The sequence below is a fragment of the Pan paniscus genome, chromosome 1 (assembly GCF_029289425.2).
Source record: "Pan paniscus chromosome 1, NHGRI_mPanPan1-v2.0_pri, whole genome shotgun sequence".
In the NCBI taxonomy this organism is placed as follows: Eukaryota; Metazoa; Chordata; class Mammalia; order Primates; family Hominidae; genus Pan; species Pan paniscus.
Genome location: NC_073249.2, coordinates 62,276,217 through 62,302,822, shown reverse-complemented (window position 1 = coordinate 62,302,822; position 26,606 = coordinate 62,276,217). Strand labels below are relative to the sequence as shown.

Sequence of the window (26,606 nt, the reverse complement as noted above, 5' to 3'; positions counted from 1 at the left end):
TGAAAATAGATTCTAGGGTATCGATTCATTTATAGTGGGGCAATCTTGCTGGAGATTATAGAGAAAAGGTCAGTTTTCTGCCAAATTACTTTCATTATGTTGTCCAAGAAGGTAAAATACAGGTTAATTAAAAATTGCAATTACATCTTTGCATCAAATATATCTGGTTTAGAAATAACAAGGAGATATTTTTAAGTTAAAATTTTGAACAAGTGAAATTAAGTTAAATGTCTTTAAGGCTGTCTTTTATTTTAAGTTAAGTATGCAATAGGAGCTTGTTTATCTGAAATTAAAATGTGATACTTTTGAAATAGCTGTAATTATAAATAACTGATTTTAATGGCAAATTACAAATTCAGTAAGACTATTTTGATTTCTATTTTTATTATGTAGATTTATTTCATGAAACATATTTTTTGTTATGCAGACAATTATATTTATAATGGAAACAATATTCTTGTTGATTACTCAGTAAAAGTTCACATTTTATTTTACTAAATAATTTGCCTTTAAATACATTTTTCCATGATATCTCATATTAGATCATTTTCTCCATACTAATAATAGATTTTCATGGAGAGGAGAATATTTGTGGTTTGTATTATATACTGATGCCTTATATATATGTTGTCTCAGTTATCAGAATAGAAACAGAAGTTCAGGGAAGTTTAATTTACTCAAATCACAAAAATAGTAAATGGAATTCTTGGCAAGACTTATAATTAGATCTGTCAGACTCCATACGTGTGCTCTTGGCCTCATGCCCTTCGGAGACATTTTCTCCCAGGTCGCTCCTACTGTCCTGGGTAGCCAGGGATGCCTGTGTGCTGGCTTCGCTGCTGCCTGGGCAAGATTCTCAGCCTGTCACCTAGCATTTCTTCTGAAGCTAGTAAGGATGCATGAAATCCCTCCAGCCAGCAGCAGAATTACTTGGTCTGCACTATGGTGTATTGTTCGGTGAAGCAGTTTACTAATTTTAGAACCAAGATTGTCTACCTGAACCCCGAGGATGGAAACCGTACCTTTCTGTGCATGATAGCAGGACTTTGCCATTTTACCGTCTTCATTAGCATCATTTTACTTTTGAGGGACCCTCCTGCCCAGACAAATGATTTGTTCATTACAGAAACTTCTCAAAGACCCATCTACCCCTCAATAGAAAGTATCACCAGACATCAAAGCATCAAAGGTCAGTTTTCTGTAAAATTACTTTTGTTACATTGTCCCTAAAAAAAAAAAGACAAGTTAATTAAAAATTACCATTTCAATTTGAGCCCTAAAATTATTTGAATGCCTCCACCAATTTCTGAATGATTGTATCTTGATTCTTACCTAATCCTAATCAAGCCCCATTTTGGAAAGACCTGCCTTAAATCAAATTTCCAATTTTCAAATTTGTGACCTTGCTCTCTCTTTTCTGATACACTGGCAATGCTTTGCTTTTCTTTCTGCAGTAAGCAATAAATTCAGCTTTGCCTTTTCAATAAGTTGTTGGTGATATTTGGGGAGTCAGCTTTTGACAATTTCAAACACACAACCCTTTTCTTATAGGTGTATTCATATATTGCCATCTGAGAAGAGTTCTGTCTCTTCTGAATTGCTGCTCATAGACCCAAGTAGAGTTGCTCGTCTCCATTGCAGAGCCAGCATCTGGAAGGTTCATGTTTACTAGCCATAGCAAGCAATTAACTGGGCTGCTATGTTGCCAGCTATGAAACATTTCTTGGAAAAGGTCATTTTAAAGGGAGGTATTTGGGGAGAATGATCCATAAGGCAAAAGAAAATTCTGTATGAGCATGTGCAGGTTAGAGGTAATATAATTTTGGTGCCCATATTAAAGGTTGTGCTTGTGAAGTCAGAGGCTGCTGAAACAGAGACATTTGGAATTTGTATTAGGAAACATTTAGCTTGTCTAACTGTAGTTGCATAAAACAAACTCTGAAATCCCCCTTCTGACACAATGTCTGATTCTAATACTCTTTTTGTTTTCTGTCTCATACATTGAGATCTCTCTGTGTGTGATACAATATTTAGGCCCTTCCTCTTCCTTTCTTAGCTCAGGAACATTTCCTAAACCATGTGCCACAAAACACTCATATATTCTGGGTAATCTTAATTGATATTAAGAAAAATATGCAACATTATATGCCTCTTTTTGAGATTCAAATTGAAAATTCTGTCTCAATTTGAGAAAATTCTGTCTCAAATTTTGAGATTCAAATTAAAAAAAATCTGTCTCAATTTGAATTACAAAAATAAAAATAAATTTTGTGTAATCCGGCATGTTTTAGAAGTATTTGAAATGCCTTAAAAAAATTTTTTTTTCCTAGTGACACCTTGCTGACCTCTTGTGTCTTAAGTGAAACAGTTTGGAAATGCTCCCCTAGTCTGTAAGGACAACATTAACAAGCCTTATCTCTTGTCTCTCTTTCCACGTTGTAACCTGTTAATGCTCCCCTAAATTTAAATGCCTTTTCAAACTTCCACCTGCTCTGCCACAAGCAAAACACCAAACCAAAAACAAACAAAAAACCTAAGGCATGCTTCTCTTCTTTTCATGTTTTTGCCACCATTTTGTCTTTAACATTTTTAGATTTTTTGTTTATTTAATCCACCTCTTGGCAAATTACTGTTGTAATCTTAATGAGGTCACTTCCCTAAAACCAACCACTATTCTTTTGATGATTCTCCTGTGGCCAGTAGTTCTCATTTAAATATTGCCCCAAAGATTTGAAATGGTTAAAAACAGTATAATAATTGAAGGCTACTTTGTACCCAAATCCAAACGTTTACTAACTGTTCTGTTTCCTATCATCCATTATATCCAAACACGTCACCCAATACAGCCAATCAAAGATTCTGCAAAGAAATCAAACGACAACATTGAAATTCAGTAGTAGAGGCCAACATAGACATTTCCGAAATTTGAATATAAATTTTCTATTATGAAAGAACCAGGAAAAAATATAAACCTAAAAATTATGTTTCTTGTCAATTTATAGAAGTTTATAGGCTTCAAAATAAAAAGTAATAAAAATTCAAAATTAAATTATTTTTATCTTTTAGAGCCTGATGAAACTAAACATTATCTTGTCTTATTATTTGCAATCATAGCTAAAGAAGTTCTGAATATTTACATAGAGATGAGGGTTCCTTTAGCAACTTTGTACCAGGGCTGTCTTTCATGGAAATAACCACAATTCCTTCAAGACCTCAGAAGGTATAGATCAATGTGGAATCTTTGATGTGTTTCATTTCCAAGAACAGCCAAAGAATTAGAGGGACATACAGGATTATCAAAATAGTCACAAGCCTGACCACTCAACAAATTTAGGCAACAAACTTTTTGGGGACTGATTCTTAGTTCCTGGAGAAAATTCCCAATGAAAATTATATTCAAAAGCCTCCTACGTAGTTTCACCAATGATCATGGCAGAAATGCAATGATAGTTGAGAGAGAAAGAGGACTGAGATGCCCCTGGTATCAGATGATAGTCAGATATAGAGAGATCGCAACATGTAAATCTGAAATCAATTAGTAGAAATCTCCATAAACAGTTAAATTTGACACTGCCTGGGGAAAATTAATTATACATGGGTGGGGTCAGCAAACAACATAGCTCATCATTCTGTCAGATAGTAGCACTAAAATACTGTTGTCTTCTTGGAAAGCCCAGATATTCAGTGTGCTCACTGCTGTTGTCAACAGGCATGTTTCTTGACCACCCCACTATTTAAAATCTTGTAATTTATCTTTCTCCATAGATTTCTGTGACACTTGAACTACAGGACTGGGACATGGAATCTATCAAGTGACATAGCCTTCACAAAATAATATTTTAGGACTCAGCATTTTTCTGTAGTGTAGCACATTGGTACAGCCAGTGCCTGCTAGGATGGAATTTCACAGGTTTCTTTTAGTTATGCTTCTTTGGTCGGCATAATATTTTTGAGGTTTATTCATGCGGGTGCATATACCATTACTTCGTTCCTTTTTATTGTTGAAAACTATTCCATCATATGGATATACCAAATTTTGTTTATCCATTTACCAGTTGATAAACATTTGGATTGCTTTCAATTTTGGACTATTATTAATAACACTGCGCTGAATATTCAAGTACAAATCTTTGTGTGGACGTGTTTTCCTAACCCACCAAAAAGTAAAACTACTGGATCTTATGACTTTTTAAAAAATTGAAAAACTGCTTTTCCAAAGTGTCTATACCATGTTACATCCTTGTAATGTATAAAGCTTCTACTTTTTCTACATTTTCATCAGCATCTTTTTCAAAGTATTTTCTATTTGAGCACTGCAGTACGCACATAGTGGTATCATGCTGTAGTTGCAACAGTTGTTTCTGTAATGACTAATGATGTTTAGGGCCTCTTCATGTGCATATTTGCCATTTGTATATCTTATTTGGTAAAGTGTTCATTCAAATATTTTTGTCCATTTTCTAATTAGATTGTCCTGTTATGGTTGAGTTGTAAGAATGTATTATATATTTTGGATAAAAGTCTTTTATCAGAAATATGTTCTGTAGGTACTTTTTGCTTCTCTGTGGCTTATCTTTTCATTTTCTCAATAGTGTCTTTTGAAAAACAAGAGATTTAAATTCTTATGAAGTCTGGTTTATTATTTTTATTTATTTTAGGTATTATGCTTTTTGCCTTATATCCAAGAATTTTTTTCTTAATCCAAAGTCACAAGGATTATCTTCTATGCTTTATCTAAGAAGTTGTATGGTTTTACACTTAAATTTAGGGCTATATCCTATTACAAGTCATTTTTCTTTGTGGTGTGAGGTAAGGGTCTATGCTTATTCTTGCCTTTTCCCTACAACGTGAATCTTCAATTGCTCTAGAACCATTTTTTTATATACTACCTTTTCCCCCATTTAATTATGTTGGCAATTGTGTTGCAGATCGATTAATCTTATATATATGTGTTTATTTCTGTTCTGTTCCATTGATCTATGTGTCTACCTTTATGCCAGTACCACACTCTTGATTACAGCTTCCAGGGAAGCTGTTGAATCAGGTCATGTGTCTTCTAAATTTATTCTTCTTTCTTCAAAATTGTTTGGCTATTCTAGGTTCTTTGTATTTCTAGCTGGTCAATTTCTATTAAAAAAAAGATATATTTGAAAATAATTACCCTTTTAGTGATATTTAGTATTCTAATTCAACATACCTTTTTGTTTATTTAGGTCTTTAACTTTTCTTGTCAATGCTTTGTAGTTTTCAATAAAAAGGTCATTCACTTTTTAATTAAAATTTATTCCTAAGTAGTTTATTTATGGCTATGAAGGTTTTAATATCTGAAAACCAATGAATGTCACATGTCATATTAATAGAATAAAGAATAAAAAATATGATCATCTCAATAATCTCAACAGAAGCCAAAAAAATTTTAAAAAGTAAAATACATCTATTCACGACAAAAACTCATTTTATATTTTATTTTCTGTATATTATTGTGAATGAAAATGTTTTCTTAAATAAAATTAGTTTTTTATAGATTTGGATTTTTCATTACTAATACATACAAACATAATTTTGTAAAATTTTATTTTGATTTTTAACTTTTGATTTTTGTATGCTTATCTTGCTACCCACAACCTTGCTACTCACTTCTTTGCTCTAGTATTTTTTGTTTTTGGAAGTGTTGGGGGTAAATTCTTTGGGATTTTCTACATGTAAGAGCACATTTACTGTGAATAAATGCACTATTATTTCCTTTTTAAAAAATGTGAATGGCTTTAATTACCTAGAGTTTCAATTGGCTAGAAACTGCAGTACCAGTGCTGAATAGAAGTTGAAAGAGATAGTATTGACTTATCCCTGCTCTTATGGGGAAAGCATTTAGTCATTTACCATTTGTATGATATGTGCTATAGTTTAGTTTTTTTTCAAGATATCTTTTATAAGCTTGGGTAAGTTCCCTTCTATTTCTAGTTTCTTGGATTTGTTGAGTTTTTGTCATGAATAGATGTGTGTTTTTGTTTTTTTAATTTTTTGGCATCTATTGAGATTATTGAGATGATCATGTCTTTATTCTTTATTCTATTAATATGACATATAACATTAATCGGATTTCAGATTAAACGGACATTGCATTCCTGAAGCAAAACTCACTTGACCATGTGGTATAATCCTTTTCACAACTTGCTGGTTTCAATTTTCTAATATTTGTTAAGGGTTTTTGTATTTATGTTCATGAAATATATTCGACTGTAGTTTTCTTGTGATATCTTTGTCTTGCTTTGGTGTCAGGTTAACAAAGTGACCTCACAAAATAAGTTGACCTCATAAAAGTTATTTTTTCCTTCTCTATTTTTTTTGAAAATGTTTGTGTAAAATTGGTTTTTTTTTCTTAAATGTTTTCTAGAATTTACTAGTGAAGCCATCTGAGTCTGAACTTCCTTTGCAGAAAGATTTTTAAGGATTAATTACTTTGCTTGGTATAGATTTATCTCATTTTTTGTTGCTTGAGTCAATTTTGTTATTTTTTTCATTCCTGAAGTTTGTCTTTTTTATCTAACTATTCAAATTCTCAGTATAAAGTTTTTCAGAATGTTCACTTATACTAGTTTTAACTTCTGTAGGGATTATTGTGAAGACTTCTCTTTTGTTCCTGATTTTGGCAATCTGTATTTTTGCTTGTCTTACTAAATCCTCATTTAGATTTTGTCTTATGAGGCTCTCCTGTAGGATAATAATAAAATCATTATGTCTGTATCTGCCAATAGCATCCATTCATTGTTCAAATAATTCTTATTCATCTTCATGCAGGAGATATTCTTTTCTCAGGCCAATATCCAATAAGGCCTGCTTGTATTCAGTCTATTACTGTTCTGCTGGCTCCCCTTTTAATATTTCTACTGTTAGTTATGTTTTACCCTGGAGTCCTAAGTATACAGTATTTGCAGTCTTCTAATATCAACACACAGGACACCTGCAGGCTCATCTATAAAAATTGTATCACCTTGAAACTCATCCAGTGATTATTTTAATACATTATGACTCTTGGGCATGGGGCCAATCCACAAAATTGTTTTCTCCTTGATTTGCAAAACAAAATTTGGAGCAGCTGACCCATTACTATTTACTTAGGCCTGATACTAACAATTTATTTCCAGACTTACTGGGATATTCTAGTATACTTATAACTCAGCTGTCTTGGGTTGAAGAGTAGCAAATTATATTCTTCCTACCAAAGCATATGAAGATCCATTCTCATGTAAACTCATTTATAATGCCAGGCTACACTGCCTCATGAAGATCAAGGTCAAACTGTATCAGCCCTTAGATGTAAGGCCTGTGTGTTTCCTGAAGCCTGTGTTCAACTTGGAAGATCTCGGCCTTTACAGAGAAGGGGTAGCGTTTTCTGAAATGCATACTCATTAGCTCAAGAATTGGCTAAATATACCAAAGGACAATTACCTTAAGTCAAGGTGACTGATATGGTTTGGATCTGTGTCCCCACCCAAATCTCATGTCGAATTGTAATCACCAGTGTTGAAGGTGTGGCCTGGTGGGAGGTGATTGGATCATGGGGGTGAAGTTCTCATGAATGTTTTAGCACCACCCACCCTCAGTCCTGTATAATGAGTGAGTTCCCACAAGATCTCGTTGTTTAAAAGTGTGTGGCACCTCCTCTCTAACTCTCTTGTTCCTGCTCCTACCATACAACACTTGCCAACTCCCCCCCTCACCTTCTGCCACAATTGTAAACTTCCTGAGGCCTCCCTAAAAGCCAAGATGCCAGAATCATGCTTCCTGTGTAGTTTACAGAACCATAAGCCAATGAAGCCTCTTTTCTGGGTAAATTACCCAGTTTCAGGTATTTCTTTATAGTAGCACAAGAACAGACTAATACAGTGATGTTCCATGTGGCCTGAAAATTCAATGAAGAGCCAGCTGTTAAGCTCACAACTATAAAAATACAGTCACATCATAGAATTACAGGCATATGCAAACTTCCCACGTAGCCTGCATTGATAAAGTATCTCCAGCATTTAAAGCCTTTTGATCAAGGCTCTGCCAAATCTCTTCTTCTCATTGTATCACTCCCCAAATATCCATCTTACAATTTCCATTTTCAGTGCACCAAATCTGAACACTTTTTAAAATGTAAACTACTACTCTCACAAACTTTAGAACCTCTTTCCTCCTCTCTTCACTTTTCCAAAGGGGGAAATAATGTCTTCGTAAGTTTCACAGCATGAAAGAGCAAACAGAAAGCATGCAATCCCTATAGGCAGGTAGTCACGTGTCTCACTGAAAAAGAGAGAATGGGGCTAGATGAGAATCATATGAATTTAGTCCTCTCTCTCTGAAGAGGAACAATTGAGCAAAGGAAGCCAAGAAATATTTGCTAAGAAAACTCTCCCTATATGGAAGGAGACATTAGGATTGGGAAAGAAACATTTCTTCCCAACATAATTCATGGTCTCAAATTCTCACAAATAATTTTACTCTTCTCTTTTTGAAAGGTTGCCAATCTTCAATTCTGGGTAAATCCCACCATTGACATTTTATGTTCTTGTTTTCAGCCTGGAAAAAAATCTGTTAGAAAAAAAGAACTAATTAATCTACTGAATCATTAACTATGTTTTTGGGTTTTGTTTCTGTGATAATGTTTTATTCTATAAAAGATGTCTATACTGTGACTATTATTATTTGCCTACTGCATTTCAACTGTATTCTTTCCTATTGTGGCTGATTTCCTCAGTAGTACTCAGTATTTACATTATTCATCTCCAGTGTTAGTTTGCTAGAGAAATCATTTGAAACATGTTTCATTTTCCTCAAATACCCAGGTACTGAAATACACACCTTAGATGACTTTCATTTCTTCAAAAGTTTTCACACTTGCCCTTTTTCTCCTTTCTCAGAGTAGGGGGTTATTTTCCTCTTTGTAAAGTCAACCCCTTCGTGAATGGCTAGATCCCCTTTTATCTTCTCTTAGTCCTTCCACTTCCCTCTAAAAAGACAACCACTCTAATGTGCTAAATTTGTATCTCTTTTTTTGCCTTGTGAATTTTTGACATATGGCATTTTATTACATAATCTCACTTTTTCTTATTCGTTTCCTTTTAGTGCTGCTTGTTGCTGACGTTTCTGCCCAAACATCATGAAATGTGGAGAAGAAAGAACACTCAGATGTGCCCTGGAGACTTTCCTTTCATTTTTAAACACGTACATCCTGAAATTATGTTAGAGTAAGTTTCAACATATTCAAAATCGTGTCATAAAATGAATGTTGTGAGAATTATTGACAATCCTGAAAAAGCTTGGGTTGTTACTGGGTTAAGATGTAAAAGAACCCACAGGTTATTTTCCTTTTCTTCTTCTCTGCCTCACTGTAGGTTCATTGTTACCAGCCCTGTAAAAACAAAACAAAAAAGACAAAAAACTGTTTTTGATAATCGGGTTCAACCGTCTCTCCCCTACTATAATAGTTTGTTAAAAACATGCTTCTGGCAGTGTGTAAACCTAAATACAATGCAGAATTTTCATTATCCTGCAATAAGAGCGACCGCCTGAAAATAAAGCCTGCACAAAGGAGGGCAAAGCCAAGTTGTGGAGAGAGAATGAACGTGAAAGCAGAGCTGAGCCAGAGGGACACAGGCAGCCTCTGGGTCAGTGTGACTAGTGGGCCTGAAGCCAGATTCCTTTCTTTATCTTTTTAGTTATATGAGTTAATGAATTTGCTATATTTGCTAAAACTGGCTTGAGTTGGCTATTTAACCTCTGAGAATAAAGTATGCTGGAAAACAGAATAATTGGTAGTAAGAGGGAATGTTTGGAATTTGAAGACCCAAAACGTGGAATCCATTGATTCAAGATAGGGTGGGTGAGAGGGAAAGAATTCCCTCAAATTGGGAATTCTTGACAATCTTTTTGTAAGGAGCAAAGTGTTGATTAGACCAATGACTATTGTGTTTAAAAAACAGATACTTGATTGAGTAGTAGTAGGAAGCAGGATGTGTTTTCTAATGCTTACATCTTATAATATGGTATTAGAGGAAAGAAGATCTAAGCTTTGGTTTCAACCATCCTAAGTAAAAGAAGACAGGAAAGAGAACGGTACAGTTTGCTATGGCCAGCAATCCATGATGAGAATTAGATAATCGTGCATAGTGGGTGGTCGTACTAGGTGAATTTTTTAAGTTATTCTTTCCCTTCCTCCCTCTTTCTTTTTCTTTCTTTCTTTCTTCTTTCCCTCTTTCTCTCTTCTCTCCCTTTCTTTCCTTCTTTCTTTCTTTCCTTCCTTCTTTCTTTCTTCTTTCCCTCTTTCTTTCTCTCTCTTTCCGTCTTTCTTCATTTCCCTCTTTCTTTCTTTCTTCTCTCTCTCTCTTTCTTTCTTTCTTTTTCTTTGTTGTTTTATTTTATTTTATATTCAGAGGATACTTGTGCATGTTTGTTACATGAATAGATTTTGTAATGGCGAGATTTAGGCTTCTAGTGACCCAGTCACTCAAATAGTGAACATTGTACGTAATAGGTAATTTTTCAGCCCTCACCCCCTCCAATAGAAGGGACATTTGAAGTCCCAAATGTCTATTATTTCTATTTTTATATTCATGTGTACCCATTGTATAGCTCCCAATTGTAGGTGAGAATGTGCAGTTTTGATTTTCTGTTTCTGGGTCATTTGACTTAGGATAATGGCCCTCAGTTCCTGCTATGATGCTTCAGAGGACATGATTTCATTCTTCTCTATGGCTATACTAGCTAGATGTTTTGCCTCTGGCAGGGTGAGGAGCAAGAACCACAATCATAGATGCCATTGGGTACAGAGGAAGCTTGTTTCCCTAGCTCTGTGTGAAAGCTTCCTATACTATGTTATCTTCCTGACCAAATGAATTGCCACTCACTCTTTAGTCACCCACTATGATTTAGTCTTGTAGCAAAATGCAAAATATACTTACGTCATTATCTAAGCCCATTAATTTGGAAGCAGAGGCCTAGAAGGAGGCTATTAAAGACCAAAGTGGGGAAGAACACCAAAGTCTGTAGCTAAAACACAAGGATGCAGGATCCAGATTAATCAGCTCTAACAAAACAAGATTGCTATCTTTAGTTACTTGGTTGGAGAGTTGAGAGATTGCAAATTTGCCAGCATCCTACTGTGGTTTTAACAAGTACTTTATTACTGGAAAAATCCCAAGCTAGGTAAGTAAGAAAGGATTCATATGATTATTTACTCCTAAGATTTGAAACTTGAAACTACCCACACAGGAAGTGAGCTGGTAAAGCAATGTAGCTGCTCAATTTCTCTTCCACATAACAGTAGGAAGAGCAATGGAAGGGTGAATTTTCCAGTGAAGAGAATCAGTAGAATTCACTTTGGTTGACCAAGTAACATTTCACTTCCTTGTCAGGGAATCCTTGCAAACCATGTCTCAGAAGTATGATAGTTGCCTTACACATTGTTTCTCCTTCTTCCCCTTTCTAAATCGGAGTTTTAGTGATAATTTTCCTGTTTCAACTTCATTAGTGTATATTCAGTGTGCGGAGGTGGTTAAATATGTTATTTAGCTATGGCCTTTTGCACCTTGAAGTCATATCTAAACAGACCAGTCTGCAGACTGCCCAGAAAACCTTGACTTAGAGAAGAATGTATTAACTAAGATTCAGCTAGTCACCCTCTGGAGGAAAGGATAAGTGAGATTTTGCTTATGAATGGGACACTTGCATATTGCTGGGCTGAAATTTTTGAAATTTTATGAATTGCAGAAAGTGCATTTATGACTACCAGGAAGCGAAAGGATAGAATTACTGAAAGCATCTGCTTTTTTTTTTTTTTTTTTTTAAGACAGAGTCTCTCTGTGTTGCCCAGGCTGGAGTGCAGTGGTGTAATCTCAGCTCACTCCAACCTCTGCCTCCTGGGTTCAAGCAATTCTCCTGCCTCAGCCTCCTGAGTAGCTGGGACTACAGGCACTCATCACCACGCCCGGATAATTTTTGTATTTTTAATAGAGACGGTTTTTGCCATGTTGGCCAGGCTGGCCTTGAACTCCTGGCCTCAAGAGATGTGCTCAGTTTGGCCTCCCAAAATGCTAGGATTATAGGCATGAGCCACTGCACCCAGCCCAAAAGCATCTACATTTTTTTTTTCACTCTGCACTCCACCATTTATTTTCAGAAAAAGTGTCTCTTCTGCTTCATATGATTTCGATAAGCTTGTTAATCAAGATGGTTTGACATTTCTAAATAGAGACAAAGGGATATGGTCTGTTCTGATCATTTTGTTAGAACGAGACATTTACTATGATGTTTGTAAGGTAATATGGTGTCCTTGTGCAGTGCACAGTCTTTATAATTAAACACTATGACAGTGGTTGTGATATATAGCATTAAGGAGCCACAGGAACACCAAAATTGAGAAACTGCCCTGGATTGAAGCATAGTGTTCTGAGAACACTAAATAGTTTGGTGCAACAGAGGTAAATTATATAGAAAAGCTTGTAACATCCTCTTTTCCAGATAACTGAAATCATGGTGTTGAACATCTTGTGGCTGTAATCAGAAGGTTAGACTTTACACTGTAAGCAGTGTTGGGCCACTAAAGAGACAGAGTCTCACTCTGTCACTGAGGCTGGAGTGCAGTGGCACCGTGTCAGCTCACTGCAACCTCTGTCTCCTAGTATCAAGCAATTCTCCCGCCTCAGCCTCCTGAGTAGCTGGGATTATAGGTGCTCACCACCACACCCGGCTAGTTTTTATATTTTTAGTAGAGACAGGGTGCTGGCCAGGCTGGTCTCGAACTCCTGACCTCAGGTGATCCACCCACCTCGGCCTCCCAAAGTGCTGGGATTACAGACGTGAGCCACCACGCCCAGCCGCCACTAAAGATTTTAAGATGCAAGTTGTATAATCAGAGCTATGATTCATAGAGTGAGGAATATAAAATGAAAACAGGAGAATCTGAGCTGATAAGTATTGTTAAAGGCCTGGGTTATGGGGGACAGTGTTGAAACATCCACCTTGTTTTGCTAGCGTTGTGAATACCACCAGTAGTGTTTATCTGACATGCATCTCGCTCAGGGTTTTAGGCCTTGGCTCTTGTCTAGAACAAAGAAGTTTTTACAGAGGAGTTTTTAGAGAAAAATATGTTGGTCTCAAATTATTTATCTCCCAGAGGTTTGTTTCTTTTTTTTTTAATTTCATTTAATTTATTTAAAAGACAGTAGAAAGCAAAAAGTATGAACATAACAGTTACATATGCTTTTTAAAATGGGAGATAAAAGACAACTTATATACAAATAGTTTGACAGAGGCTTTTGCAGTAGAAAATTGGAAAGAAAAATATAACAATTACATGGAATTGTTAAGTCAAGGATCTTACCCAATATCAGGCTTTATTAAATAATGTCAAAATTATAAGCCATCGAAAAGTGCACATGAAGCAGAGATCTGGGATGTCAAGGACAGCTGACTAGGTCTTGCTTCCCACATTGGACATGCACTTTTGGCCCAGAGTAGATGAGGTCTGCAAGTGAGGTTTATGGGATTTCTTATACTATGAGGAATCTTAAAGAGGTACTTTATAGACCAGAGTTGTATAGTTCAGGTGATACTCTTCAGAGAGCCTTATGTAATTGACCCCGGGTTTTATTCACTCTAGGTAATTCTTAGCCACAGAAATCTTCCTACGGGCCTTTTAGAGATAAGGAATATGCTTACCAAATGTCATTAGTTTACTTATTTGAGAAAGTGCATTTGAAAAGGAAATTACTGTCACCTGCCTTCCCTCTTCCCAGTTTCACTGACGTCTTCCACAGGGGAGCAAAGGGATTTCTGGCCACCTGTTGCTTTGACTCCTTACTTTTTTTTTTTCTTTTCCTTTTTTTTTTTTTTTTGAGATGGAGTTTCATTCTGTCACCCACGCTGGAGTGCAGTGGCACAATCTCAGCTCACTGAAATCTCCGTCTCCTCAGTTCAAGCGATGCTCCTGCCACAGCCTCGCGAGTAGCTGGGTAACTGGGATTACAGGCACCCACCACCATACCCAGCTAATTTTTTTATTTTTAGTAGCGACGGGGTTTCACCATGTTTGCCAGGCTGGTCTGGAACTGCTAACCTCAGGTGATCTGCCCACCTCAACCTCCCAAATTGCTGGGATTTTAGACATGAGCCACTGCACCCAGCCTCCTTTATTTCAATAGTATTTCAGAAGTATGTTGAATAAATGGACTAAAATGAATTTTATAGTTACAGCAATCTGATAATAAGTATGGAAAAAGTCTGTGAAAGACCAAGTGACCTGGGAAATAAGACGGCTTTCCTGGATGAGAATGATTTCCAAGTTTTTCCAATCCTGAAATAACCAATAGAAGGAATGCCAAGGAATTGGCCCTTCTCTTACTCTTTAGCATATTGACTACAGCTTGATTGACTGTGCTGTAGGTATTAGACAATTTTAGAATCATTACATAAATCAGCATGCCTCTCATATTAAAAAATATTTTCTTTTACACTGATGAATGCTTGTCTTCCTTAAGAAAAAATAAATAAATATCTACATCTTAGCAAACATGCGGTGTGTTTTAAAACTGCTAGCAAATAACCTACATAATTGGACAGCCCATTATCTTGATTATTATTGTTACTTAACACAGATATAGCACTTGCTTCAAATGGCATTCACTCAAAGTAACTGACAAGCATTAATTACTTAATGTGTTCATGTTCTTTATGGAGAAGTTAAATATAGTTGAGTATATATCTGAGGACACACACATAACACACACACTCCCAGGATTAATAGAGAGTCCAAGGAAATGTCTGTTGATTGCTGAATGTGTATATAATAATGTCTTTATAATTCCCAACAAATGGATATCAGTCTTCATTTCAGGAATATACTTTCAGTAACAACGTTTATATTCACTTAGCCACAGTTTTAGTATAAAAATTATTTTAGTCAGAAAGTTCTTTACAGTTAAATTTTTATGATAATTTTAATCCATTTTTTCTTCCAGAATAACAGAGTATCCTTTATGTTGTCTTCCGTGAACGATGCCTTCAGGTCCCCCCATATTGATATCCTTGGTGTCAGAGCAAATAAATTGAATAAATAAGTAAAAGACAAAAATCCCTTTTCCACTTCCTAAATATACATTCATAAGAGACTAGAGGGCCAGTGTTATCAATTATTTTCTTCTTCCCCTCAATGTATTAGCATATTCTCTAGAATGATGTGCATGTGCTGATGAACAAAGTCAACTTCCTCCTCTGGGTTAGTTACAGTGTATACCCAATTAGTGTCTCAGGTGTTTTTCCTATCAACATGGCAGAGCGCCCAAATACACCTGGATTTAATTGCCCTTACCTTCATTTGTCAATATTTTCTCTAACTTAGGTGGAAGTTGTTATTCTGTGTCACCGAAGGATCTGTCAGGGTGTGTAGAGTGAAAATAGTAATAGTTACTGGTTATTCATTCCTTGCTTATTAGGATCTCTAGATCCAAAGTCTCTAACTTCAAACTCTCAACATAAGCATCATACATCTAAGCTATTTCTGTCTGAATGTACCATGTAGACCATTCTATGTTACATATATGTTTATGACACTTTAACTGAATTATTACTGTCTTACAAGTGATCAACATTGCAGTTTACAAAAAATAATAGAAAAGATGAAACTTTCCCTCCTGAGTCTCATCTATTACACAAACCCGAGCTAGATAGGCAATAAATACTATAGGCTGCCAGAAGGCTGGGAAGTAAAATTATGGTAGTGCAATAAACCAGGGTGGTATGGTCAGTCCCAGAGGAGAGGCTTCTATAACATTGAGAGATAAGGTTTACATAGAAACAAAAGTGTTCCATAATCTATTCTAATATCGTGTCTATTTTATTCTGGTGTTCTTTCAGGTAGCTTTTACTCTGTGGTGAATTCTTTTTAATTAAATTCTAGTTATAATTTGAAACCATCTAGGCTTCTTCTTTTCTCTGAAAATCTGATGAAAGACATGGGTCATCTACACAGATAATGCACACATACAAATAAGCACAGAATTTTAGATATTTATGTATAATGCCTATCCACAGACTTCATAAATGATTCATAAAACATGTGTGAAAAACCCCTATACTTTATACAATGTAAGAAAAAAGAAATTTACTATTTCATCTAATGCTGATAATAGACTAGAAGATTTCTACCTGAAATCAATTATTCTTTTATGATTTAGTTTATATATAATACCTCTCATTCTCCTAAAGTGTTAAGGATCTACAACTTTAATCCATGTGTAGTATTCTATAGTTTTGTATATTTTATACTATTATTCATTTATCAGCTTATAAAAACTCTGGTAAAAATTTTGTGTTAGAAATAATGCTGACTTCTGAAATGCACTTAATACTTTGTACCAAGAGAACCATTTTTATATTTCACTTTTAATGTTTTTCACATTCTGGAAGTATTGTTAAGATCCTTTGTTTTTAAAATGGACATGATTGAGGGCAACTGTAATCTATGCATGTGAGACTACAAATGCAATAGCAGCCCTTGTGAGAACATCCATGTGTATGAGCTTTGTAGCTCTTACTTTAATTTATAGAGTCTGTGATTGCTCTACTTTGCCTCCTACATGTTTGGATTTCTTGAATTCCTTATTTGAAAGAACTACTCCATACATGATGGCTATTCCTTCCTCTGAGCTACGTGATTGTACAAAAATATACCTACTGAAAAAATGGGAATAAAAATGCAGGAGTTATAAAAGGCATTGGTTAATGTATAATTATATAATAGTGAGGTGCTATTAGAGTGGAGAGAAGTATTAGTAGCTATTCCATTTATCCATTTATCGATTCCATTTATATATTATTGGTGTTAAACAAGCCATCCCAAAACTGAGTGGCTTGAAACCACAGCTCATTATCTCTTATGGTTTTGTGGTATGCCTGCTTTTAGCTAGGTAGTTTCACCCGGGATCGCTCAAGTGTTTGTAGACAGATAGCAGCTGGGACTGAAGTCATCTGAAGGATGAGCTGGGCTGACCATGGACACTCCCTGTTGGCTCATTGCTTAGCCTGAGTTGCCAATTGAGCACCTCTGTGTTATCTCACTCTGTGTGATGAGGGAATCCTCGCATCACAGTAGTTGGAGTTCTTACATGGGTTCCTAGGGCTCAAAGATAAAAGGTGGAAGGATCCAGGCCTCTTATAAAAGGCTAGCCCATAACTAGAATAGTTTCATTTTGCTATAGATAAAGCAAGCTGTAGGCAAATGAGGCCAACCCAGATTCCAGGAGAGGTAAATAAGACTCCACCTTTTAGTGGAAGGAATTTTTGAAAATGTGCTTTAATCTCTTATAGAAGCCATTTAAATAATTCCCACAGATGAGCAGCATTGACAAGCTGTAAGAACAGGGATTTCTAATATTATATTTTAGATTGCTAACCTTGCTGTGATGTGCTAAGTTACCTCTAACTCCCAGAATTTTCCTTAGGTTGCCACACACACATATATAAAAGTTATGGATAATTAAGGGTGAAAGTATTTAAAGGAAGCATAGCTTGTCTCACATTCACCACTTTGTTACTGAAAAAAGAATGGCATCCTATCAAGAAGACTGTGTCCAGGGCATTCAGATCATGAAAAGCAGCCAAATGAACAATGAGACATGATGGGGTACATAAAGAAGTCCATATAAATCTTCATCATATAGAATCTTAAACACAATATAAAATATTTGAGAGTTTCTGAAGTAAAGATCCCAGGTAAATCTTGTTCATACCAGTTGTTCCCATACTAATTTGACATAGATTGGTCACACTTTCTCTGTCTCTCTTTATTTCTCTCTCATTTAATTTTTTCCTAACAACTATCAATATCTAACAGCTTCCTAAAGACACTTTGAAAAATGCTGCATAGTAAATATAACAGAGAGTGTGTTTATTTAATAAAGAAAAATATCTTTGGATTACAGCTTCTGAGATAGATTTAATAAAGGAAGTAGGAAACTAGCAGAATCATTAATAAACTTGTTTTAGAAAAGAAGTGGAGAAATTCTGCTAGATGGGATAGAAGAGATTCGTCCAGTCCTAGAGTTTTCTTCAGCAGGCCCTATGATTTTCCTGGAGATATGTCAGAGAGGACCAGGAAGGAAGTGGACAGAAAAGTAAGCAGGTCTCTACACTCTAATTTCTTAGCAAACATCCAAAAACACTCAGTTAATACCTCTTCACTGTGAAGAGTTAAATAATAGATTTCATTTGAAATGGTAATGGTGATAAAAGGATGAAGAAGAAAGAAAGGACAGGAGTGGGAGGAGGAGGAGGACAAAGTTCATTCAAAAATTCAGTGGCACAATCAGAAATAGAACAAAGATCCTCTGTCTTTGAGACGAGGCTGTTCTAGTCTTCTACATGATCTCTGAGGAGGGGAAATTCTGAGATCAAGAGAAAGTTAGGTTGTGGTCAGACTGTTATCAATCTTACATTTTAGGATAAGAATTTTTGTCATTACTCTTAAAGATTTAAAAAATTTTACAAATATATCTTAGCAGGAAACAGGATTTAATTTTTAAAGGAAGATAAAATGCTAGTAGCTCAAGATAAAACTAAAGATAAAAATATTGCAATTCAGAAGAAAAATATTTAAATAAATAGACTGGTTTATGTAAACAGTTCCAGCAAGAGGTAGTGAATGATAGGACTCTATGAATTCCAAGCTGATTGACAGGTAAGCAGAAAAAGCAATACATTTTTGGCCTTGAAGTTCTTATGAAACTTTCTTAATGTCATTCTATTTGATCATTAACTCTTTATTAAAAACATTCAACAACTTAATTTTAAGTCCTGATTGTAGAAATTTGGTTCAGTTGCTGCTATTTATGTATAAGTGTTATATCTCTAAATTAAAAATATTTACTGCTCTTTTTTAAAAAAATATTTTTTGTTAAATTACGGCATCTTCTTAAATGCTTTTTATTAATAATTGTTTACATTTATAATTGACACATAATAATTGCTCATATTTATATACAGTATGATGTTTCAATGGATGTATACATTGCGTAATAATCAAATCGGGGTAATCACCACATCCATCACTTTAAACACTTATTATTTCTTTGTGGTGACAACATTCAAAACCTCTTCTAGCTATCTTGAAATATACACTACATTGGTATTTGCATAGTCACCCTCCTGTGTTATAGAACAGCAGAACCTATTCTTCCTGTCTGTCTAAATTTGTACCCATTGACCAACATCTCCCAATCTTCCATCATCCCTATCCTCCTGAGTCTCCAATAAACACTGTTCTCTCTATTTCTATGAACTCACTCTTTTAGATTCCACATATAAATGAGATCATGCAATGTTTGTATTTCTGTGCCTGGTTTACTTCCTATAACATAGTGTCTTTCAAATTCACCCATGTTGCCACAGACAATAGGATCTAAATAATTTTAAGGTAGAGTCAGCCAGTGTTATTGAGTAATTTACTGAAAAAGTAAATTAATTATAGTTAGTACATTTAATTGTGTAGACAGTGTCTGAAACACAACACTTAAAATGTCAATCCCAGCTTTTTTAATGAAGCCAATTCTCTAAGCTCGAGTAGGATGGAGATGTGTCTGTTTTAGTTGGTATAATTTTCTCAGTGTCTGACACCTGGTAGACACTTAAAGTTATTTGTGGAATGAATATATGTTAATGCATGAAGTTGCTCATTTTCATGTTATTAAACATTGTGTAATACATTATTACATTTTGAAAGTTTGTATAATTTCATCATCCTCAATAATATAGGTTCTGTGAATGAATATGATCAGATAAAACAGAAACAGAAATTTATGTAGGATTGATCATATTATAATTGAAAATTACTTAGAAACTCTTCAAAGTAAATAAGTAGGTACATATCATTCTGTACAAGGTCATTTCTCCTTTTCTGCAAGCACATTCCTGTTCAGTCTAAATTAGCTCTTCCAATCAAGCAACTGATGAGGTACTTTTTACCATACTTGAATTTTCTGCACTACTATAAAGAAAGAATAACACATAATTAGAAAGCCTGGAAGAACATTTGCTAAGCCATATCTGTTTTTTAAATGATTTTTGTTCATTCTTACTCCACATAACTGGAAAAAAATATTTTCATGGTGATTTTGTGAATTTAATGCTTGAAATAATATAATCATTTATTATAAAGTATGACTTTATCTCTCTAAATAATTTTTTGAAATTGAGTGTAATTTGAATTTTTTGAATAAATACACCTCTAATATTAGACTATTACAATGAATACAATTGTTTCTTGTAAGAAAAACCTGTATCAGGGACTAGTGTAATTTCTTGTAATTTTGGCTATGCAGAATCTGATTGCAAATACCCTATCAGAAATTCTGATGAGCAGTTGTAGATGTCTTTGATTAATAAGTGATAAAGTCATCATTAGTTAATAAATGTCATTTATTTCACAGAAAATTTCTCTTTCAAATACAGGACTCATGAGGAGCAGAGGTCTCTGTCTCTTGGGTGACAAAAATATTGGGGCACAATGAACTCAATATGGTTTAGGAATGATTAGTTCTTTGATAGAGAGTTCTCTGATGTAATTAGTGTGCTTTTTCTTCAGGGTTTTAAATATCCAGCATGCTCTTTTGTCCACTTGATTAACCAGCAAATTAAATTTTTATGTAAGTCTTCTGACCTAGTCAATTTGTCAGGAGTATACATTAATGGAGGGTAACAGATGAGGTTCTTCCTGACCCTCTGTACAAATCGCTGCACCTCATCTACTTCTACCAGAAGGAGCCTCTGCTTTTACTGACATATGGGCCGTGATGGAAACAAGCAAAAAACTAAACATTAAAACTGAGACATTTTAAGAGAGTCTGTGAAGTTCCACAGTAAGAGAAGGCAAGACACTGGAAAGAGAAGGCATATGTTAGACAAAACTAATATTAAGTAATGTCTTTCAAGGCAAGAAGCACTTAGATGTTTATTGAATAAATGAAGTGAATGAATAAATAAATGCCTTATAGGCTGCACCAACTTAATATCTGGATATTTTCTTCTGTCCAAAAAAACTGTTTTATTGTATTTTCTTAAACTTCCAATCATTTTAAAGTCACTGCAATCGTTTTAAAGTCACTGATTTTAAGAATTAGTAGGCCTTATCTTTTAAAGCTGCATGACCTTAGGATTTAGGAGGAAAACTTGGAGTGGGCCTTGGATAGTGCTGATTAGAGCGGGTGAGTTACTTAGATATTTGAGAAAATGGACCAAGGGGTTAGAAAAGAGGGTAAAGATGACATTTAGAAATAAGCAATGCATTTCTTCTCCACCCCATTCTTTATCTCCTTTCTTTTCCCTCTCAACTTTTCTTTTTCTCCTCCTCCTGTTTCCCCTGTTTGAAAATTGAGATTCTTATTTCCCAGGCTACAAACTCAGGCTAAAATTACATATTCTATACTTCAAATATGTTACACTTACATAGTTCAGGGACTTCAGACCCTAATCATAATAGTTTCTTTAGAAAATGTTGCTTAGTTACAAAATTTGTCTTTTTATAACAAATACAACAACATTCCTAATTTGGAGGTGTTTGTGAATCAGATCGGTGGAATACCTATATGCTTTACCCTTTCTCCTCATTAAAATAAAAATCAAGATGTTCTAGTAAATTCCTTTCACTCATTACACCATTGATGGTTGTGTTCTCAAATACCTGTGAAGAAAATTAATGAGCTTTTGCGGAGTACTAAAACTGTGCATATCTTTGGAAACTAATGTTGTATTTAGCTTCAGTCATGATGGATTGATCCAGTGCACTGTTATACTGGAAAATGATTTATAAGAAGAAAAACAGGTGTCATTTTCTTTATGATTTATGGGTTTTGATCTTTAATCCTGAATTTTCATATCATTAGTCCTGAGAAAGGGATATTATAAGACAGGTGCAATGAGACTTCAAATATTTTCATACGTATAAATCAGTTTATTATCTATTTTTTGGTCATGGGTTTTATGATGGAACACATAATCATGATGGAGCACACAATCCTTAACCTTAGCATAATTTCTCAAATCCATATATTTGCCAAATTGCATAAACATATGTCAGGTTCACAACTATGCCAATTGTTATGCTTGAGGTTGGGTTCCAGCCCATCCTGAGGTCTGGAGGGAGTGGGTGAATGAGCAGAAAGAACACTCTAGGGGCCGTAGGCAGTGAAAGATGATTTTATTCAGCAGCAGCTCTCGTAACAGCTTTTCCTCACATTGTTCACCCTGTCTTGACTGTTTAGTCCGGCGGCCCCCATACACAGCTGCGTGTCCAGCTCTCCCTTGCCTTCAGGGTCAGCAGCTTAGCTCTTTCTCTCTCTGGGCACGAGTGAGCCAAGCTGTGTCCTGGCTCCCTTCTGTCTGTCTGCAAAGACAGACACCTCTGCCTCTCTTTCTGTGGGCACCAACGCACCTACACAGTGTTAACAGGGCAATTATACCTTTTACAGATAATACTGGTGTAGAGCCAAGTGATGGCCTTCCCATGTTATGGCTACATGGCTGTGATAACAAGTGGAGTTATATGCCTATGCTCTAAAGTCGCTGATGTAAATATCCTACCTCAGCCTATCCTTGACCAAAGCACAGCCATGTCCTTTGTACCATATGTATATTCATATAGATATATATGTGCATGTAAAAAATCAATTTAAGTGTAAATGAAGACAGTAATAGAGAAATAGTTTATTTAAAAGAATTTGATTATTGAATACAAATAATCCCTTTTAATATGGGAGTTCACCTATACTTTATAAAATGAAAAGGTGTTTAGGAATTTATTGACCTAGGTTCAGGAGAATTATCTTTCTCCTTCCCAGTGCCCAATAGGTTATTTTTTATCAATGAGTGAGTAAAATGTACAGAACTCTATAGAGACATCAGTCAAAAAGATTTTTCAAAAAAGTTCTGTAGCTTTCTACTCAAGATAACATTAAAAAATTATTATACATTACCTAGGCTATTTTTTCAGCTTTTTTCTAGTGTTCTTTCTCTTTGAATAGTTTCAAAGATTAAAGCTAAGCTTGAAGCACCATTTGAGGAGGTAGAACATGGCTTATTAATTATGTCAAGGCCCATAGAAACCACCTGACTGTGGCTTCTTTACATTGAAGTGTCCGGCCTCCTCCTCTACAACCAAGATGATGGGGAGTTGTCAGGGGTTCAACCAGAGAAGCAGAATCAGTAGGAGATATACATTAAAATATTTTTGCAAAGAATTGGCTTAAACATTTGTGGGAGTTGGAGATGCAAGTTTGAAATTCATAGGGCAGGCTAGAACACTTGGCCATGGTGGTATGGGTGGGGAAAGTCCTGCTCACATTTCTTCTTCTTTGGGAAAACCTTAGCGGTGCTTTTAAGGCCTTGCACCTGATTGAGTAAGGCCCATTCACATTATCAAGAATGGTCTCCCTTAGTTAAAGTCAGTTGATTACGAACTTTAATCACAGCTACAAAAAAAACCTTACTGCAACAACTGGATTTGTATCTATTTGATTGATTACTGCAGTCTATAGCTTAGCTATATTTACACATCCAAAGACCATCACATCACAATATGATACACCATTATAGCTTTTCCTTTCTCACTTGGGGCACTGAAAGGCAAATGATCTATCAAGAGACTGAGAAAAACCTCATGCCTTATGTTTTTTCCCATGTTAGTTGTCTTACCATGAGCATGGTCTTACCATGCAACCCTAATTACAATTCCACCAATTCCACTTATTCACAATTAAAAGAAGCATGCTAAAACTTCTGGCACTGGTACATAAAGATTCATATTGGAAATTTTACTTTTCGATTTTATTGGTAATTTGGTAATTGTGTTGATTGAAATACAGTTTGGGGATTGGGATGTTTTATAATCTATGTAGCAATTATTAAGGAGATTGATATAGTTTGGATGTGTCTCCACCTGAAATCTCATCTTGAATTGTAACCCCCATAATCCCCACGTGTCAAGGGAGAGACAAGGTGGAGGTAATTTAACCATGGGAGCAGTTTTCCCCATCCTGTCCTCTTGATAGTGAGTGAATTCTCATGAGATCTGAAGTTTTTATAAGAGCCTCTTTTCCTTCACTAAGCACTTCTTCCTGCCGCCTTGGGAAGAAGATGTCTTGCTTCCCCTTTGCCTTCCGCCGTGATTGTAAGTCTCCTGTGGCCTCTCCAGCCATGCTGAACTGTGAATCAATTTAACCTCCATCCTTTATATATCACCCAATCTCAGACAGTTTTTTATAGCAGTATGAAAATGAACTAACACAGAGATGAACTATTTATTTATAAAACATTTTTAAATTATAAAATTTGTGCTTTTTCAGAGGATATTTATATTTATTATAACACTTTTACATGGATAGAGTAGAAGTTAATTAACTACTGTTTTCACCAAATATTGTGTCAAATCATAATATCCTTTACTTTTGAATATAAGGAAATAGTCTATCTATAAAGTAAATAAATGTTTTGATGAAAAGGTATTTTTGGGGAAAAATTTAGTATAAAAATTTTGTAGTGGGACGCTGATACTTTAATCACATGCTTGCGATCACCATATATTAAAATGCTTATCCTCATGTCACTTGAAACAAAAGTCAGTTTGAATTAGCCTAGTTAAAAAATGAAACTTGGCTGGGCACAATGGCTTCTATCTGCAATTCTAGCACTTTGGGAGGTTGAGGCAGGGGGATCACTTGAGACTAGAAGTTTGAGACCAGCCTGGGCAACATAGTGAGACCCTGTCTCTATGAAAAGTAAAAACAAATAGTTGGGTGTGGTAGCCCATACTTGTAGCTCCAGCTACTTGGGAGGCTGAGATGGGAGGGTGGCTTGAACCCAGGAAGTTGAGGCTGTGGTGAGCCATGATCATGCCACTGCATGCCAGCCTGGGTGACAGAGAGAGAACTTGTCTCACACACACAAAAAAAAAAAAAAAAGAAAGAAAAGAATGAAAAAGAAGTTTAAATTAGGAGAGAAAAGTCTCATCATTTTTGTCAGAGCAAAGGTAGCACCAAAACAATGGTAGATTCCTCTAGAAACAGATTTTTCTTCAGAAGCACAGAATACTTGTTTATTCTGTTTTTCACACCATGCCAAGTCCCTTTTATTTGTTGCATGGCTACTGCATTAATTAGCAGATTTGTTTGTTTGTGAATATCTGCAGTAAATTGTAAAGCAATTTGGTCTTTTAAATTTTCCTTCCTAAGATCAATGTCCATAACCAAGGCAAATAATTCAAAATTTTAGATTAGTCTCCTATCTAGAATTAATTGGTTCTTGTTGTCTTTTCCTTTCTATGCTATTCTATAGCAAAGTGGGAGCATGAAGATACCTAATAACTGTTCAGTGAATATTTGTTGATTGATGACAGAGGCTAGTTAGAAGAGTTTTAATGACTCATTAGTACTTTAAATTAATAAATCATGACAACAATATTTATGATGGCTTAGCTATTTTTAGACTCTGCATTTATATACACCAATAATCTATTGGTGGCTTTGAGTTCATTGCTTTACCTAGATAATTAAATGTAATATTCTAAGTTAGTTAGAGATAATAAACTCCCTCAGTAAATATTCAAAATGTATACGTACATATGTCTTCCTGTATGCTCATCAAAATATTACATTGGTTCAGGAAAATCTTCAGTCCACTCACCCATGACACATGCACATTTGAATATAATTAATTTTTTACCTAGTAAGCATCACTTCCCCTATAACCACCGCAAACCTTTTATCACAACAAAAGAAGTGTCACAAGAGGTGTTTGTCTTTTGAAGGAACTGTTTGTCTCCTAATTGACCAGCAATTTTTGCTTCGTCAGCATTTCCAAGTCCTAGATGGGCTTTCCTTACCTGTTTATAATGTATAAAAACTGAATAGGAAAAAAACTTTTTTTTCCCTCAGAAATCATCTAATATTTTTAGTATATTGTTTGCACTTTTTTAAAAAGTGGAGTTGTTCCATCTTTTCCATAACCAAAAATCCAGCCAATGATGCTTTAATCACACTTCACTAGTTGCTGATGATTGAAGATGGGGTTATTTTATGAGTAAATATCACTGTGAAGAGCCAAATAGTGTTTGAAAATGATTCTGAAGCTGGGCTTTAAATGGCTTTTGGCACTCTGCTGAGAATAGTAATATATATTGCTGAATAATCATAGGCTTGCCCTATTTTCCCTGTGGTTAGTTTCTACAAGGACAGGCAACTGTGAATGGGAGAGCAATTGGGCAGGTCCAGAGGGTAGTAGGGCCGAAAACCATGGACTCCTGATTAAGTAGATGTAATGTATTTCTCCTTTGTGCTTTATGATGGGGTTGAGAAAAATATGGTGCTTTGGAAATAACAATCTTGTGAAATAGGCAAACATTAAACAAGTAATTGTAAAAAAGATAATAGAGCTATAGAACAATTAGGCAGCATTAAAAATGAAAGAATGAAATGTGAAGAGCAGAGTCTAGGTCCTAATCCTAAGAAACCTCAATGTTTAAAGTAACAGAAATCTGCATAGGAGACTGAGAAAGCCACAAGGGAATTTCAGGAAAACAAGGA

At 35.2% G+C, this 26,606-nt stretch overlaps 1 long non-coding RNA gene across 1 annotated transcript in view; it reads left to right on the top strand.

The window, feature by feature from the left end:
• The first annotated feature begins 9,108 nt into the window (after positions 1-9,108).
• Positions 9,109-26,606, top strand: part of LOC134729399 (uncharacterized) — a 33,726-nt gene continuing 16,228 nt past the window's right edge. Inside the window, exon 1 of the long non-coding RNA XR_010110466.1 lies at positions 9,109-9,207. This is a non-coding gene — a long non-coding RNA (uncharacterized LOC134729399). The remainder of the gene's footprint in view (positions 9,208-26,606) is intronic.